The sequence below is a fragment of the Calonectris borealis genome, chromosome 1, assembly GCF_964195595.1.
Source record: "Calonectris borealis chromosome 1, bCalBor7.hap1.2, whole genome shotgun sequence".
NCBI lineage: Eukaryota > Metazoa > Chordata > Aves > Procellariiformes > Procellariidae > Calonectris > Calonectris borealis.
The window spans coordinates 189,810,561-189,829,008 of NC_134312.1; the positions used below are offsets into that span (position 1 = coordinate 189,810,561).

General features: G+C 40.9%; 1 protein-coding gene across 5 annotated transcripts in view; it reads right to left on the reverse strand.

The window, feature by feature from the left end:
- Positions 1 to 18,448, reverse strand: part of CAB39L (calcium binding protein 39 like) — a 66,466-nt gene that overhangs the window by 47,386 nt on the left and 632 nt on the right. The window lies entirely within an intron of this gene.

Below are 18,448 nucleotides of genomic sequence, written 5' to 3' on the forward strand. Positions count from 1 at the left end.
GAGCTAATCTCAGCCCCCGACGCATACCAGCACTACAGTCGCATCAGATCTTGATTCAGGGCTCACTTGCAGTAGCTATTCACAGCCCTATGTTAAAGGCAACCAAAAAAGCACAAGAAACCTCATTTCTGAGGAATACAGATGAAACAGCCACTTTTTAAAGGGCTAACATCCTTTGCTAGCAATCCCAGCTCCTAAGCGAGGCAAAAAAGGAGTATTCCAAATCCTCACTTTGAAGAGCCAAGAGTCAGCAGAGGCAGAAGTCGTCCCTGCTCCCTTAACCTCCCTGCATTTGCTCCTGCCTTGGCACAGGAGGTGCCAAGCCGACCTCAGACCAGCAGATTTGTGCTCTCGACTTATCTGTAAAGCGCACCACCGTTTGTGCTTACGCTTTAGAGATCATCAAGATACCTCAGCCCCATGTTTTTGGAACTGCCCTGAACAGTCCTGGGAACAGGCACTAGTGCTGCTCCCCGCTGCACCCAAAAGCGCTGCAACAAGTGACACCAAGTGGCAATTTCTCTCTAGGCCACCTCCAGAGAGAGCTCAGCCAGGGATGCTGCATGCGCCAAGCTCGGAGCGGGACGAGCCGCCCTCCGAAGCAGCATCTTTCTCCACGAAGCTTAGCGGCCACGTGGACAACCAGCACAGGCTGACATTTCGTGACATGAAGGACTTGGGGGGGAAAAACTGGCGCCGGGCATAGTTTCATGGGCACCTTGCTCTGCCCCAGCTCGGTGGGCAGAGGGAAGGGGTGCTGCGCCCTGCGGCGCCTTACACCCGCTCTGGGGTTGGCCCTTTCTTTTTTATCGGATATCGCGGCCTTTGGGTAAACGTCATAGCAAAAGTCAAACGATAAAAACTCTGCCCTTGGGCTACTACTGAAGGTACCGGCTTTTCCTAACACAAAAATCTAAGTACACCATGTCATTAATTTCCACTGTGTGTTTTTAAGAGAATAACTTTTTTTCCTCTAACTCTCCCGAGGGAAATTATATCCCTTCCATAGTGCATCCACCACCACTTCAACAGGTAAAAAGACACCCCTCTGTCGCCCCGAGGAGTTCAACGTTGGTGGGTGCTACCCTGCCGTTGAATAATCACAAAAAAGATTGACTAATCACAAAAAAGCTGTTTTAGTTGCGCATTAAGGGGTCCCACTGGATAATCTGTGTATCACTGAGTTCCCTGGAGTATTCACAGACCGTTCTGAGTAAGCAGCCCTTTAGAAGCATAAGAAATTTATCTAGAAAATTGCTATCCTCTGTTTTGGACTAAATATGCCTGTTTTCCTGGTTCTGAGGAATAAATTGAATATGCACTCAATTTACAGTTCAACTCTGCCAGTCTTCTACCTGAGGAAATACTTTTGGGCTTTAATAGGAGCCCTCTACACACCAGGAGAGCAAGAAACACGCCTGCCACCATCCCTGCGTCGCAGCAGGAGAATCCGTGTGAAGCAGAGTAGCTAAAGGGGCAGGGGGAAAAAAATTCTCTGCTATTCCAATACTCTGTTTCATCTTCAGTGCACTTAATTCTCTGATGACAGGAAAAGGCCCTGAATCATCCAACAGGAATTAAGCCGTAATTACTTAGTGCTCTTACCTGTTTGCTTTTTTTGTTGCCGCGAGGTTATTAAATATTTCAAAAGAAATCTTTTCTTCAATTCTTAATTTGTAGCCATCTCAAATCTGAAATGATGCAATTATAAATAGCCAACAATTCTTTATAGTCTCAAAGTACACTGAAAAAAAAATCTCTGTGCACTGCTAAAGGACTCCAGCCTCCACATATTTAAATTCCATTATATTTGTTTCCTTTAAAGTGAGCAGAGACCTCAGGCTAAAGCATGGTTACAGTACTTTTGAGAAATGTTTGTCCCTGGTTTCGTAACTTAAAATCGTTCCATCTAATAAAGACCCAAGGAAGAAAACCCCAGCCCATTATTCCTGCCCTTTCCATTTATTTTCTAAAGTGGAAAAGAGAAATTAGGGAACTTGAACAATGAGCGTGGTAGCAATAAATTACAGCAGCAGATGATAAACACGCAGCACATACATATTAATTCTGCTTATTTAATCACCCACTTCCAGTCTGTCTCCCTCCTCCGAGATTACTTCCAGCATTCCAAAGCCCTAGGCAGCCTCAGATAATAATAATAATAATAATAATAATAATAATAATAACAACAACAACAACAACAACAACAACAACAACAACAACAATCCATCCCTCCTTCCCCCAAAATTGCTCAATGCCAAGGCCCCAGGCCATCAAAATTCAGTTCTCTACAGCGACAGGTTTAGTTGTGTAATACTGGATATCAAGAGGAAAAATTTTAGAATACTAAAAAGATTCCCCCACCCTCCAAAATCTGAAAACTAAAGAACCCCCCCCAGGATTTCATCCTACTTGCAGATCCCAAGATATCAATATTATGGCAGTTTATCAGGGTGGAGGGGAACTAAAAACAAATTACTTGTATTATCTACATCATAAAGCTGTTACACTTTAACTCAAGGCATTTAGCTTTACAACAAAGCAATACAAAATGTGTGTCCAACAACACTTTTAAAACCTCATAAAATAAGAGGAGGGACTTTACACTAACTTTGCACTTGTATGTTATTCTACAAGCTCGTAGATACTCGTTTTCCTCAGATCCCTTGCAAGAGCAATGTGACCACTCCAAATTAATGCCATTAAAACTCTTCTTCATCTAATCGATCCCCAACACAGACATGCACCAACACCACCACTTTCTCTCTTTTTCCCCCATATAATCTCGGAGTGAGTCAAGCTCAGAATTGGGCCTATACGCCGATCCCCCCAAAACAGCCACCAGCATCGAACGGCAAATTAACATCTGGCTGCTCATCCAAATACAAAACAAGGCAAAAAAAGGGGTACAGTCTACGGAGGGGCAGGTGGTTTTCCCTACGGCCATTTAAAAAGCAGCAAAGCTTCTGGCCTCTCTCGGGCCTAGAAAATTGATATTTCTTTAGTGAACAGAGAGCAGCCAGAGGCAGCGGCCGACCTGTACCTGCATTTTAGCTGAAGTACGCGGGAGGATTTAAATGGATGCTTTGTATAAACTAGTCCTAAAAATGCAAACATATCTTCAACGGTTTTCCCCTCTTCTTCCTCCTGGCTCCCTCTAGTGCTTTTAAGCACATACTGCCTTTTCCTTCCTGTTTTATTTAATGCAAATATAAACAGTCGCTAAGATAATTTTTTTTTTTTAAAGAGCTGCACTAACTCTTATAAACTGCTCAGAAGTTTTTACTGAACATATTATTCACGTGTACGTCACTCCAGCAATCATGCACTGACACTGTCTTTTCTACCAGAAACCTTTATGTATTAAATACTTTATGTACAGGCCAGCATATTTAAAATTTTACTCATTTTAAAGGCATCCATCAGCTCCATCCTTAGAGAAAGTCAGCTAAAATGGATCCCTTTCCTTGCACATTCCCACCCCCAAACAGGAATTACGTCTAAACAGGAGGTTACCAAAGCCCAACAGCTGAAAAATAAAACAGATTAAAATTTTATGCCTGCTCTAAAGAGTCACTTGTAAAATATTAATCGCATCCCTTATCTGCAGTGTCCCAACATAAAACACAATTAAGAACCATACCTGCACTCCCACTTTCATGAGTGGAGGAACAGTGAACTCATGACAACATCATGTTTTTTACCTGTGGACGTATGCAAACAGAAACTAGTCCGCCAAAAATCAGTAACTCCCTGAAGAGCTGAGCAGGTATTTTCAATATAATTAAAACATTCACCTCTCCAAACTTCTATCTTCTTCTATCTTCCAAATGCTTCTGTCCCAGCTCTGTATACTCAACCACTTCAGTGGCCATGTTTGTTTGTTTAAGGTCCATTCACAGAATTAAAAATGTGAAAAGGAAAGCTCATTTCAGAAGGAACAACAAAAAGAGCTTTGCTGAAGATCTGAAATTTAACTTCTCATCACATGTGTACCATTAGAGGCCCAATCTTACAGTTTGTATCGCAGCACACTAAAAAAAAAAATATTTACAGTAGCAACAAACAAAAGCTATACATGGCCAAATAAGCCCTCGCTGTCTAGTATGTTGGAAGATAGTCCTTGCATCACTGCTAACACTTTTCTTCATTAGGTTGCAAAATTCTTTCATGTGTACAAGGGCATTTACCTGCCATCTCCCATTTCTGAAATATTCAAACAATATTAATACTGTTTAGTCTTCTTGCAAATACTGAATTTAGTTGCTGGTTTCCGCATAACTTCAGCAAGCAATTTTCTTAATGTTAGGCACCAGTTAGTAAGACAGCAGTGGGGTGCTGCATGTTAAGACATCCCCTTCCAACATGCTCGCATATGCAAAAAAACCTGTCTATGTTCCCTACAACTTCCCTGGTGGTGAAAGACAACAGAGCATCCCTAACCAGAACTTTAAACTTCCTAATAGTGCTTGAAGCCAAAAGCTGTATTAGTGCATACTCACCTCACTAATGGTGATGTGCAATGAAAATACTAGGGAGATCAACTGCCTTTTGATGACAATAATTTCGTTATACATAATGTGTGGCTCTGTTTCTGACACGGTGGAAGGCAGTTTGGGGTTAAGACTTTTCCTCTATTGACCACTATGGCCTAGTTTCGGCTGGGATAGAGTTAATTTTCTTTCTAGTAGCTGGTGTGGTGCTGTGTTTTGGGTTTAGTATGAGAGGAATGTTGATGGTACATTTATGCTTTAGTTATTACTAAGTAGTGCTTACAGTGGTCAGGGACTTTTCAGCTTCCCATGCTCTGCTGGGTGCACAAGAAGCTGGGAGGGAGCATTGCCAAGACAGCTGATCCAACTGGCCAGAGGGGTATTCCATACCATAGGACATCATGCTCAGCATATAAACTAGGAGGCGTGGTTTGGGAAGGGCGAATCGCAGCTAAGGGACGGGCGGGGCATCAGTCGGTGGGTGGTGAGCAATTGCATTGTGCATCGCCTGCTTTGTAGATTCTATTATTGTTGCTATTATTATTATTACTACTGTTCTACTTTGTTTTATTTCCATTATTAAACTGTTTTTATCTCAAGCCATGAGTTTTCCTACTTGTACCCTCCCGACTCTCGCCCCATCCTACCAGAGTCGGGGGTGTGAGCAAGCAGCTGTGTGGTGTTTAGTTGCTGGCTGGGGTTAAACCATGACACACTACTATAGAAGTCTAAAGCATTCTTCATCAGATGTTCTCAAGATGACTTGCAAACAAACAAAATGAAGCTTAATTTGAAACACAAGTTAAACACTCCTGTGAGGCACTCACCTTAACACCCATTTTAGTATGAGGAAACTGAGGTGGCACCAAGCAAACACCCAAAGATGTGCACTCTAAAATGTACTGTTAAAGAACGTCAGTAGATAGGAACTGTTACTCCAGATCAGACAAAGCTCCATCAAATCCCATCCCCAAAAGCAGCTGATGCCAAGTGCAAAGTAGAAAAAGAAGCATATACCAGAAGAACCACTCTACTCTTCTTCCACTTCTGGCAATTAGCGCCTTTGAGGTTTCCTGAAGTGTCATCCAAAATCACCATGCTAAATAGCTACAAATGGCTGCACACCTGTTTGCTTTAAAGATCCTAAAAGAGCAACTATTCCTCCTCTTGGGGGACTTTGAAATCATATTTGCAATACTTAGATAAAACAGGTTGCTCCAGATTGCTTCTGATTATCAAGACTGAGCAGCCAAGAGATCTCAGAGACTACTATTTTCTCTACATGAGGGATCAAACAAGAAATCAGCACCATCAATGATTTCCTGCATTCCAGTTAGTTACTTCTTCAGGGCAGCAAAGGCCAGGATTTACCTGCAGAACCATTGCATTTTTCAAGTGATTGCCCCAGGCAAGAGAACAACTGCTACCAGAAAGTCCCATACAGAGATAGGGTGTTGTACCGGTGAAGAAATGAGTTCAGAGCAAAGAAACCAAGTTCCTATTTGTGTCATACATTCTGTGTGATCTTGGAAAAGCCACTTAATCTCCCCATGGGAAAACGAATGCATTCAAGACCATAAGGTGCTTTGACACTATAGCGATGAAACCCAGACAAACATACTAGGCGGTACCCAGCTTGCTGTGTCCTTTTCTTGCAGACTGGGATAACAATCTTGCAGTCTGTGTGATGTACATCTCCAGAAACCATACCCACAGACAGAACAAACTTCTGAGTCTCTTCTCATGCAAGTTAAGGATCCTACTAAAGCAGAACGGTTGAACCAAAACCAGAATAATATTAGGCTAAAAGAGTCTAAACTGCTGCTTTCAGATTAAGAATTACAGCTTTTTCCAGTGTCAAACAATGAAACCTAAGCATTATTATAGTGCATGAAAAACGGCCGTCACTTTTAAGCAAATGTTGCTCTAAACTGACTTGCCCAAAGTCACACAAGAAAATCTCCGGCAGTTCTCTTTCCCCTGGAGAAAGAGAACCCAGGTCTTCTCATGTTTTGCTCTTTACCAGTTTTTGTCCTGCAACAACGTTAGTTTAACATATTGGATTAGGATAGGGAACCTTGAGAATTCATCGAGCTCAAGTTGCACATGGAGACATTGTCTTCACAAGTACCCCAAAGTCATTCCTCCTGACAAACAATTAAGTCAGACTGCGAATATATTTGCCTTCATGTGACAGATAGGTGGTCAGTCAATGCAACACTGGATGCTTGCACTTTCTGTCCCACAATGGACCATAACATGACTTTAATGTTATGATGTCATCCTATCTGTTAGGTGATGAATGGTCCCTGTTGTCACGAATCCCCTACCACAGATTTTAGTCACATATTCTTCTGGTCCCAGGATGGAGCCTCCAGTGCCTCCCTAGAGAGCTATGTAGTCCATCCTGGCCAAAAGTTGACTATATTGAGCCAATTAACCTGTATGGTATTCTGTGAAGTCCAATACTGTTACTCCCCAATGGGGAAAACCTAACCATGCACACTCCCACCCTACTAAAAAGCCATCCTCTGTTCTCCCCATCTGTGTTGCCCAATAACCAGTATTACAAATTAATTATTGTGTCAGACACATACAACCACAAAGTGTCCAATTAAGGGCTGAGTTCCTTTTGTTTTAATTAATAAACCAGGGTCATTCCTTGAGTTCCTTAAATGGCAGCAGGCACGCTGCAGGCTGGCATTTTTTAGCGCAGGAAGCCTGTCCTGAAGAAGGACCAACATGCAGCAGTGCGCTTGTCTTCAGGACGAGCTCTGTTTTGGAGGGAGCGCTGCTGAGCCACCTGGGTGTGCTTTGATTCAACTCTGCTCCTGGGTAGCCTCAACAGTGAAGATCCCTGTCAGGCTCTGGATACCTGGAAGAAAATAACTCGCCACATGACATAAATGGCAAGCTCTAGATATATAGGTTATATTGGGTCAAATATACTGATGGAAATCATCTTGGCAAACACCACTCCTTTACACATCTCTCAATAAAATCTGACAGCTCTTTGTTACACAGCACACAGGTCTATACTTACAAGCATTGTCACACCCTCTGGAAATAGTTTAAGAAGTGACAGTTTTCTCATGCTAATGGTAGTTTACATATCTGCTCTTTTCCTACAGAAGCAACTGATAATTTTTCTCCTGTGTGCATGTTTTTGCAGTGTGCATTCACAAAACAACTTTATCTGCCATCAAAATCTACACTTCTGAAGGGTAAAAGACTGTTACTGTTCAATGCAAAAAAAAAAAAAAAGGTATGATTAGCACTGAAAGTGAGTAAGGTGTACCCCCTCACAAATGAAAAAGGAGTCTCAAGCTGTATCAGCCCAGACAAGAGAAGTTATCCAGTATCTCTACAAAAAAAAAAAAGCTTGTATCATAGTCAGAAGTTATCTGTGTCTGAACACCAGCAGAACGCATTTTCTAATATCAAATATGCATTCAAGGCCCCAATTCTCTCTCTCGTATGACATTCCTCAATGCATGTCCAAGCCTAACATACAAGGAGACAAAATTTCCTATCTACTAAATCAAGCAGAGATTTACAAACCCAAGGAGTCACAGCTGTAGGCCTGACAGCGGAATTGAGAGAGAAAAGTCCCAAAAACATTTCTTTCAAAACAGCAATGCTCATAAGGACATAAAATAATGTCTGGCATTATTGCCGATTTTGGAGTTTCCACCCAAGTACAGGGAAAAGAAATAGCTTGTTTTCTGAGAGCAGGCAGAATCCTGTGAGAAGGTCACCTAGTAAGAATCATACCAGTTTAACTTTCCGTGACCACAGCAAGACAGTCTCTACTAGCTGTCATCACGGGACGAAATTACTTTCACAAGCATAAGAACTTCCACTGAAAGATTTGAGCACACAAAGACCTGTATCCGAACAGCTGCGTATTAGCCAAGTAACTAAAGACATAAACCTAAGCTATTTAATACCTTGTCATTTAACCCAACAACCACACTACCTATTTTTACATTTTTCTATTTAAAAAGAATATAGATGACATGGTTAGGAAGCTTAAAAGTAACACATAATGAGGATCTGTGACAACTTACACAGAATTTAAATTCCAATGCTTCCTATAGACTTATGAAATAAGACCTTATTTGGAAAAAAAGTTCGAAACAGATTTTTTCCTCTTCTCAAAACAAGAAATGAATGCTGTTACTACCAACAAAGGAATTTAAAAATTGCAAAGATCTACTCTGGTTCTCACAAAGCATGAATTATTGTCTGATGTAGCTCAACAGCTTCTTGAACAAGAGCCATTTTTTAAAAGATCTTGGATCTTGACATTAATTTCAAGTGTTGGAGAATCTATGAAGTCCATCAATAAGCTAGTGCAATAGTTAACTAGTTATCACTTGAAATATTTTTTCATTTTATGCAAGTTCATATTCTTTTTTACTCACTGCTTCTTGCTGCTGTGACTCCTGTATTTGTAAATGTACGCTCTTTGAAGGCTCTCCATTTTGTTCACGGATAGGTACATGATCAAATCACTTCAACAAACTCAGAATTTACTGCTTCGTCGCTATCTACGTTAAGTGTATAGATACGTTTTTCCAACACCTACAACCAGTACTGACTTTGATTTAAAAATATGTCTTGAAGTGAATCCATCAAACCTGATGACACTCCAGAAGTGAGGTGAATAATAGTGGAAAGGAAATCTCCCATTCTGCATTCAGGGTACTCAACTACTATCAGCTCTTGGCCTCTGCTTATCTACTGCAAGGGAGTGTCTTGTCCACTGACTGTTGCCCCTGAGCCTTGATACCTTGCAGTGCTGGTTTTTAGGATAGGGTTGCTCATCCTTAAGGTGCACCCACCCTTCTTTCATGGTGATTAACTTCCTAAAGGTTTGAGTTCATCTTTCAAGAGAGTCAGCTAATGGGCTCTTTAATTCAATCAAATACATGAGGCCATGCCATCATTTGTCATTTTTCTAGTCTACGTGGCCTAGATAAAACTGTCAGGAAGGATTTTGCATTTTCTTCCAACTGCGTGTTCATTTGGGGTTGGTTTTTTTTGCAAATGAACATCCAACAACTGAACATCAGGAAATTTTATCTTAATTCAATGATTCTTCATTGAGTGCAATATTTTCAGGAGTCGGTTTCTTAGACAGACGAGATGAAACCCTTAATCTAACTGATACGCTAGACATTTTATAATACCTGTTTTCTATTAACCATATTGAATAGCACTTGCTACATGTCAATCCTTAAGATTTTGGACAGTTTTACGTTAGCCATTTAAAAAAAAAAATTCCTCAGTCTCCATAAATTTGTAACACACATTTTCAAAAGTGTTCTTTCAGTCTTTATTTATTGCTGTAATATGATGGATTTGTTCACCATTATATGTTTATTTGTAATATTCAGCTTTGTTCTCACTACAGATGTACATAACAGTTCTGTCTTTTCAGCATCGTTGTTGACAACTTTAGTGCAGCCATCAGACATATGCCACTGTTCTTTTTGTTCCTGACATTTTTAGAACTTCTCACTAGCCCTAGATCCTAAAGAAAATCTGAAGGGTTTTCTTTAATCATCTTTATAAAAAATTACTTATACTTATTCCTATATATTGACTGCTGCCCTTGAACCACTTCTAAATCAAGATGTGACTCTTCCTTTGCTTAAACTAGCTTTTAGTATTTGGCTCTGCACATTCTAGATAGCCACATGTTCTCACACTTCCCCCCCCACCCCAACTTTGAGAGAGACTCTTGTAAACGACGTTAGAAATATATTAGTGATGTAACAGCACATCACATCACGCAGAACTGAAGATTTGCTTAGTCCCCCAGGTATTCCATCCTCAAAGACAGGAATGTCACATACTTTTGCAGCCATCTTCTCCCATGACCTTATGAACTGCGATGAGAGATACTCAGTTTACAGGGTAGAGAGAGTTCAGCGAGAGAGGGGAAAAACAATGGGCAACATCTCTGTGCATGTTTTCTTAGTATTTAACTGCTGCCCAAGAAACTAGAATAGCATGAGGGTATCTCAGGAAATCCTCTGGCAACATCTTCCTTTCCCTGACAAAAGAGGGTGGAACACAGATGAATTGTAGGGGCATATTTCTCCTTACATTCATGTTGGTTTTTTTGAAGGGAAAAACCTTTTCCGAACAGCGCATATCCTAAAAACTACCAAGCCAATCTGACCTCAGAGTTCATTCAGACCTGCCTTCATTCAAACCGCCTTGGACCAAAAGCACTTACTTTGTCTTTTACTTTCGTAAAAGTACAGCCCAAGGCTGTGCGCGATGCTTGCAACAGAGGAGTACAGATGTCGCAGGCAGTTACAGACCTAAACACCAATTGTAATGTAAAAGACAAGACCTATTAATGGCCTGCAGATGAGGTCAACACAATTTCTATGTAATAAGTTTGTGTTCAGAAAGTTCAGCCTTACTTAGCTCATTTGCTAAGATACATTAACCAATTTGTCAAAAAAAACCCCAACAACAAAACCCCAATCAAAATGAACAAAAAAACCCAAACCCACACTTTTCCCAGAAGTTGATTACGTGATATTCATGATATTTACCTCAACAGATGACTACAACCACCCTGCAATCCTGCCCTCACCATATAAATTTCAATTTGGTGCCTTATTTGTAACAACAAATAAATCATATATTGCAGACAGCTGCTCCTGTATCCAAAACCAACAGGTAGTGAATGACCACCATGAATTGGTAGTCTTTTGCTTATCTGCAGAAGTGAAAGACAGCTGCCTGACTGCCAATGAACTGCAGAAAGTGAGAGCACACCATTAAAAGGTACACCTGAGGAGGGAAAGTTGATACAGCCGTGCCTCCCTGCTGACATATGAAAAAAAGTCACAAAGACCTGAATGTTACGTGTTGCTAGGATCACTATAGATGCTGGAAGGGAACGCTCTTTCCACATTATTTTAATCTCTCTGTATTCAGCAATCTCCAGTGCCCTTACCGAAAAAGCCCCACACAATTTCCTTCCAACACTTCAGAGCAAGTGAACTGCATTCTTTGCTGCAATACATTTGTATGCATAAATTTGTACAAGTGCCTTTGTGCTAGATTGACATGGGGTCTTTAACAGAGATAACCCAATCCAGTAGTTGTCACTCAGCTGTCCCCACATTTCAAAGTCCAGTTATGCAGCAGCACTTTCTTCCATCTTGTCATCTCTTACAACAGGAAACACAAGGCATAAACATTACTGAGATATCAGAGGTTTTTTTTAAACTCATGCTGTAAAATAATTTAAAGATGTTGTTTCACAATTGATTAAGTTGCTCTAAGATTACGTTGCTGCCAAAAAGGGAAGTCGTGCCCTGCCCGCCATCATCTCCCTCCCACCAGTTCTAGGAACGGCATGTCTGCAGGGGAGAAACATCAGCCTGCCGGGCACCCTGAAAATTTAAAAGCTGGAAAAAACCAAACTCTTCTTACTTCCCTTAAAAATGCAGCTTTTGGAGAAGCGAGAGGAACTGTGGAGGGATTTACTGAATGTAACTTGTGTGAAACTTTTGCAACTACCTTTATCAGTCATTTCTAAAGTGGACAATCCAGGCTACAATACTAAAAGAACAAAAGAAAAAAAAAAAATCCATCCACCCATGAACATTTTTTTGGAGGAGGGGGGATGCAATTTTAAAATATTTCTACAATATGTAGCAAAAACAGTTATTAAAAAAATAAAAAAGATCCTGTCCCTTCTCCCTCATTCCTACACCCAGGCTGCAACCACACATCTTGATCTGCTATTGCAAGGGTTGTAGCACCTTGCTATGAACTCGTTAACAAAATCAATTAATCTTAAAAATAATTCTTCACTTAAAACTTACACTACCAAACCACAACTCACTTAACTGGTTCATCACAAACTTGACAGAAACCATGTCTGCACACTAAACTAAGCTAACCAGCAGTATTTGGTGGACTTTTTTTTTTTTGGCAGATACACATGAAATCTATTTGTCTAGCAGCACTCAATCTTACTAAAGGTTTGGGTTTTTTTTTAGAAAAAAAAAAAAGATGACAGTCTGCATGCACTCTAAATTGCTTTTGGTATTACTTTGTAACAAATAGCATATGCATCCACTTCTGAGAAAGGAGGGCCAAATTCATACATTAGAGTCGCTTAAGTAACATTTCTTACGAAAAAGGGTTACAAAGGTTTGGGCCCAGGGTTCACTTCATTTACTCAGTACTGCTGAAAGGATGTCTCACACACTTTCAACGTAGCTTCTTCGGTTCCAGTCATTCAAGAATTTGACAGAAAAAAACTACCAATGAAGTTAAATTCAGTTGCCCCCAAATGAAGCCCATTCATCTCCACTGTCTATAAAAAGCAGGAGGACTTTTTGGTGTAGCACAGCTGAGAACGCAGAGGGGTCCGGGCTTAGGACAGCTCTGCTGTGCGATGAAGACCATCCCCAATAACCTGGACACAATAAGCATTCTGCCCATACCAGCACTTTGCTCATAGTAAAGCAGTAGTTGCACAAACACTTTAAACTGGGATAAATGACACCAACAACAAAATTAAAAAGCAATCCATCTATCTCAAGATGCTCATTTTGTCCCCAGGCCACCCCCAATTCCCTGAGAGAAGCAGAAATACCAAGTGGCTGCACAGCAAATTAGACGGGGAAAGTTATTCAGATAAAATTAGCTGAGCCAAGTAAGTATTTTTTTTAAACCCCAAGCAGTTCCCTGAGCAATGACACAAATGAACAGGGGAGGGCTGAGAAGCACAGGGAGAACAGAACTGTCTTTCTTTGCCAGTGCCAATTTAAAAAGTTCAGGGGACTGTGGCTTCCCTCATCCTTCATAACGCTTATTAACAAAACCAAATGCAATAAATATTAATAGGACAATACTGCTTCCCATCCTTGCTCCTCCTATTCTCCACACCTTACTGCCAGTTTTGCAGAATCATAGAATCACAGCATGGTTTGGGTAGGAAGGGATCTTTACAGGTCAACTAGTCCAACCCCCCTGCAGTGAGCAGGGACATCTTCAACTAGATCAGGTTGCTCAGAGCCCCGTCCAACCTGACCTTGGATGCTTCCAGGGATGGGGCATTCCAGGTTTCCACACCTCTACAAAGTTAGGCCAACCAACTGCTGATGCAGCACAGTGAACTGGATCAGGAAAAAACCAGGGTTTTCCTCAGCTAAATTACTTTTCCCACAGGAGGCTGTGCCTAAGGGCTATTTAGTCCAGAATATTCTTTTTAAGAGCCCTATTGTTGAGCCTCTACACCGCAACATTTATTTACCCTGTTTTCTATGGTTGCAGTCAAATTCCTTTTAGTATATTTGAAACCTTACAGGCTTCAGTCTTATTTGAAAGCAGTTATTCCATCTACACACAATAAAGACTTCACCTTTTTGCCATATGCACCCCTTTGATGCCTTTCGTTAGGTCAGGTCCAATTCTATGCCAGGCGCTCACTAAAAAGGAGTGTACAGCTGCTCCCAAGACCAGCACCAGCCGATCAGCCCTGCATCGGCTGGCGTCACAGGGACAGCTTCCTCTACACTTCGATTCAAAAAATAAAACGCCAATCAAAAACTTGTGGAGCACTCCACAGAACATCTCTTAAGAGTGGGAACGCCGCAAGTTCACTAAATCTTGAAGATTGCTTAGACATTTATGTCTGCTACATCTTTATTTAATGAAAATACTTTGTGCACATACTTTAATCTGCATGCAAACCCACAAACACAGCCCATCAAAAGGGTCAGAATACTTTACAACCACTAGCTTTACTTCAGAAAATACCAGTGAAAATTTATTTCAGATAAATATATAGTTATGTTCACATGGAGAAATGAAGATAAAAAGGTTTTTAGGCACCCATTTATTTTGGGTTCCTTTCATCATATACATCTACTGCCTGGTTTCCAGAGATCTCAGGCCCTTTCAAGGACAACTGTAATCACAGGCTTTCAGATCTTGTTAATTCATCCGAGTCACCCAAAATTAGAGGACACGCTTTTAGGTCTTGATCAGTGTATCGTGGTGGGGCTATGGAACAGCAAAGACAACGGATGCTGCTCGACCTAGTCCAGCATTATCTAACGTTTAAACCAGTCCTTTCTTTCTGTGTTCATGCAACTGTCTGGAATCTATATTGGCACTGAATACTGAGACTGTAAGACAGAAATATAGCAAAAAATGAAAACGTTTCTACTACATAAACATCTCTAAAGATGAAATCCACTACATTACCAGTCTCCAAACGCAGACCTTGAAGGATATGCCAGCTAGTGGATGGTTAAGAGTTTCAGCATATTGGGCCAGACTCCAAAACCCTCAAACCAGTTGGTAATTAACAGACATCTAGGTCCTCCACATGAAAGCAGTCTATTGTTTAAACAGTGACACAATTTTTTCCTTTCCTTTTCATAGCCAGTCTCTGCCTATGTTTTAAGATCCCCTTAGGACTGTAACAGTCTATGAGTTTAGAAGTTCCACTTCTCAAATAGACAATTTGTTTGACTTGTAGTTGCCAGGAATGCAAACACGCTTACACGACAGGTAGAACAAAATCATTTTACAGGCTTCTCAGAGATCCCAAATCTCCCCTTTCTTTGATTTAACAGCTGGAAAAATTAATATCCAAATAACCTAATTAAAACCTAATATATCTACAATAGCAACAGAATTACAAAAAATAGTTACTAAACATACTAAGGGCCTGTAAATAGTCTGTGATAAGTCCAATTAGTAAGCAATGCACCTACAGGGAATATTAGTCTCTGTCTTCATAAATAATGATGTGTTACAACAAAACTTCTTAAGATAAACCAAAGGATGCCCCACTGAACATGTTTTGTTAAGAATGATCTACAGATCTATGATCTGTATAAAACTGCCTGTTCTCTGATCTGTTATCATACTCAAGGTAGATCAGATGTGTGAAAAACAAGAAACTACATATATATTTAAACTAATCAATGTAATAAAAGAGAACATTATGTTAAAATTGCATTTTGAAAGCATGAGGTGTAGACTCTTATCTGTAAGAGAGCAAGTTAAATCACCAAGAAGGATAACAGGGAGGATGCAACAAAGAAGGAGCTGGTAAAGGTACTAAAGTGATGTGAAGATACTTTAAGAAGAAAAGAGTCCATAAAACAAAGAGCCAATCCCGTCAGAAAAGGACAAAAAGCTAAATGAGAATTGGAAAGCATTTTCCGAATGCCCATAGCTTGCCAAAGTCTATGGCTTTGACTGCTTTGCTATTTTCTGGAGTCTGGCCGAGGTCTCTGTGCCTCACCCAAGCCTATCTGGCCATAGGAGGATACACCCAAATCCCCACCGCATTCAAGATGATAAAAACATCCTCCAAGAAGAGAACTGGATGAGATAGTTCCTTTTGGACCAGCTTCCTCTCCTCCCACTCAAAGGAGCCATTTGCGGTCTGCCTGTCTATGCAATCGTTCATCTGAAGTCTCTAAATATGACCAGAACTAAGGAACACAAAAGTGTAATTCAGCAACTCAATCAACAGCCCCATTCACCAGGACAGTCAGCCCTTTCATTGTCACCCTACCCAAGGTGCTAGCAAATGTGGAACGGGCTGTCCTCACCTCTCGATGCAGTTAGTCAGTCCAGCTCTAGACTGCAGAAGCTGCTGGGAGAGCCCCAGGAAGCTTATACCGCTGCTAGAGGAGTGCTGCGGGCAGGTTACTGGGATGTCAGATCATATTGCTTGTGAGCTTCTGCCACCTAACAAGTTTGGGAAGAACTGAGCTTACTGGCTCATTGGCAGAATTAGCTGCTATGTTGCAGAAAGCGTCTCTTACAGTTCTAGATAAAAGCAAAACCAAGGAAACTCAGGTCTGTTTCAGAACTGCCTCCTTAGAGTCATTAATCTTTAAGACAGACGTATTTCCCATTCTTTTTGCTTCAGTTAACAAGGAAATTATATTACTAATTTCTCTTTTGTCTGAGAGGCATGCAGTCATGTGCTTCCAGCTTCTACCATCACTCCCAGGCACTAATAAATGCTTTTGAGTGCTACTAACACTTTATAGGGAATAACGCAGATTACACCAGCGTTACCTCTTCAAAACATGACCTCTGCATTCACTTCCTAAAATACAGAAAACTGCATTTCCAATCACGCTGACATAAAACACACTTATATATGTGTGAATAATGCAAAAGTCTGATTTCAAGCGGTCCTAAATTTCATTTTAGTGGATGCCTTGCATTAGTCTCCAGGGTCAGTCTCGGCACTTCCCTGCTCTCTTCTCTGGAGCCAGGCCTCACCGCGGGAAGCCACCACGGTGCCTGTTCGCTGTCAGGCGCCAGGTGAAAGACCCCGCTACAGCAGACAGAATAAGCTCCAGCAGCTCGCTCAGAGCAAAGGGGCTGCTTTCCTCAGTGTTGCCAGACAACGCCACTGACTGCTTCCAAGTAAAACCGTCATGGCGGTCAGATTCCTAATACTTACATTTCAGTGAATTATTGCTGGAAAAAGGCTCAAGCTCATTTACTGCTCGTGACCATGAAGCATATGGCAACTTTATCATCACAAAACCCCAATCATTTCCTAACCATATCAGGCAAGCAGACATATAACACGCTGTTATCAAACTGTAAATATGATTACTTAACACCACTCATTGTTTATGACATTAGTATACCACCTCCATATTGCTGATTAACGCCTACCACATAGTTTCAAAGCATGCAGGCAAACACAGGAGGCCATTTAGGAGACACTTATTTAAAGAAGGAAATCTTTATGAGGAAATAATCTTTTAAAATAACTTCTAATTAATACAATCATTATGACGCTGGGCTCCATCTTCTCTGTATTTGGTATATTCCTCATATACAATTTGTAACACCACAAGTGTTTCAAAACAGTATTCACTTGCTCGTACCTATATATTAATAATTCAGTAAAATGAAATTACTTAACCTGCAATCATCATCTTATAATGCAGTGTATTCCAAGAGCAAGAAAAGCTTGTACTTAATTTTAAAATAAACTATCACAGGAAAGAAATCTCTCTTTTTAAAACATAAATGATTGTTTTTATTGGGAGATTTGTCAGCACATTCGCAATGCTGAGCCACCCTGTCCCCAACAATGTTATTGTTAGTTGTCTCATTTCTCTTTGTAGAGCTAGGCAGTACTCATGGGCTAATCAGCAAACTTGAAACACAGGCACAGATGTAGGCATGCCTATGTAAACATTTTAGAGGTTTTATAGAAGTACGAAGCAGGTGCTGGACATCAAAATCTTCTGGAAGATCCTGGGTCTGACCAGAGCTCCAAGTCATGTAAACATAGCACTCCCCGACCGGTAAATTAAATTTCTATTTCCCCCCCCCCCCAACTAAATAAATATTTTGAATAGATTGGAAATGCTTTGACAGTTATTTGAGCATATGTTTATCTCTACAGTTTAAAGTGGTGGTAAAAAAAGAAGTGACAAAGAAGTGATGACAAACCACCCTCCCCACCTTTTAAGAGTGGGTTAATTTTTGCCTCTCTGAAAAATCCCTTTACATAACCACAACGCAAACACTGGTAAAGTAATGCTGCTGAAAATTTTAAGGGCAAGGTAAACTTTTTTTATTTTCACACTTCGAATCAAAAAGGCAGTAATAATTTAGCACTTCATAGGGTACAGCTGCAACCAGCAAAGGCAAATGGCAGAGGCCAGCAGTAGAGTTAAACAACTCATTCACTTACCAAGTATTTTAATTTGGTAGACTGGAATCAAAGGCCCAAACACCCCTCAGTAACTTGCTTTTATTCCCCCCTGCCCCCCACCCGTGTGCCCGCAGCCCTACTGAGCTCAGCCAGCGGCCAGCACCCCTTTGGCCAAGACAACTTCCCACAGGGGCCTAGCGACTGCCCGGACTCCTCGCCAGCTTGAGAAGCCCCACAGGCACGGGAGGGG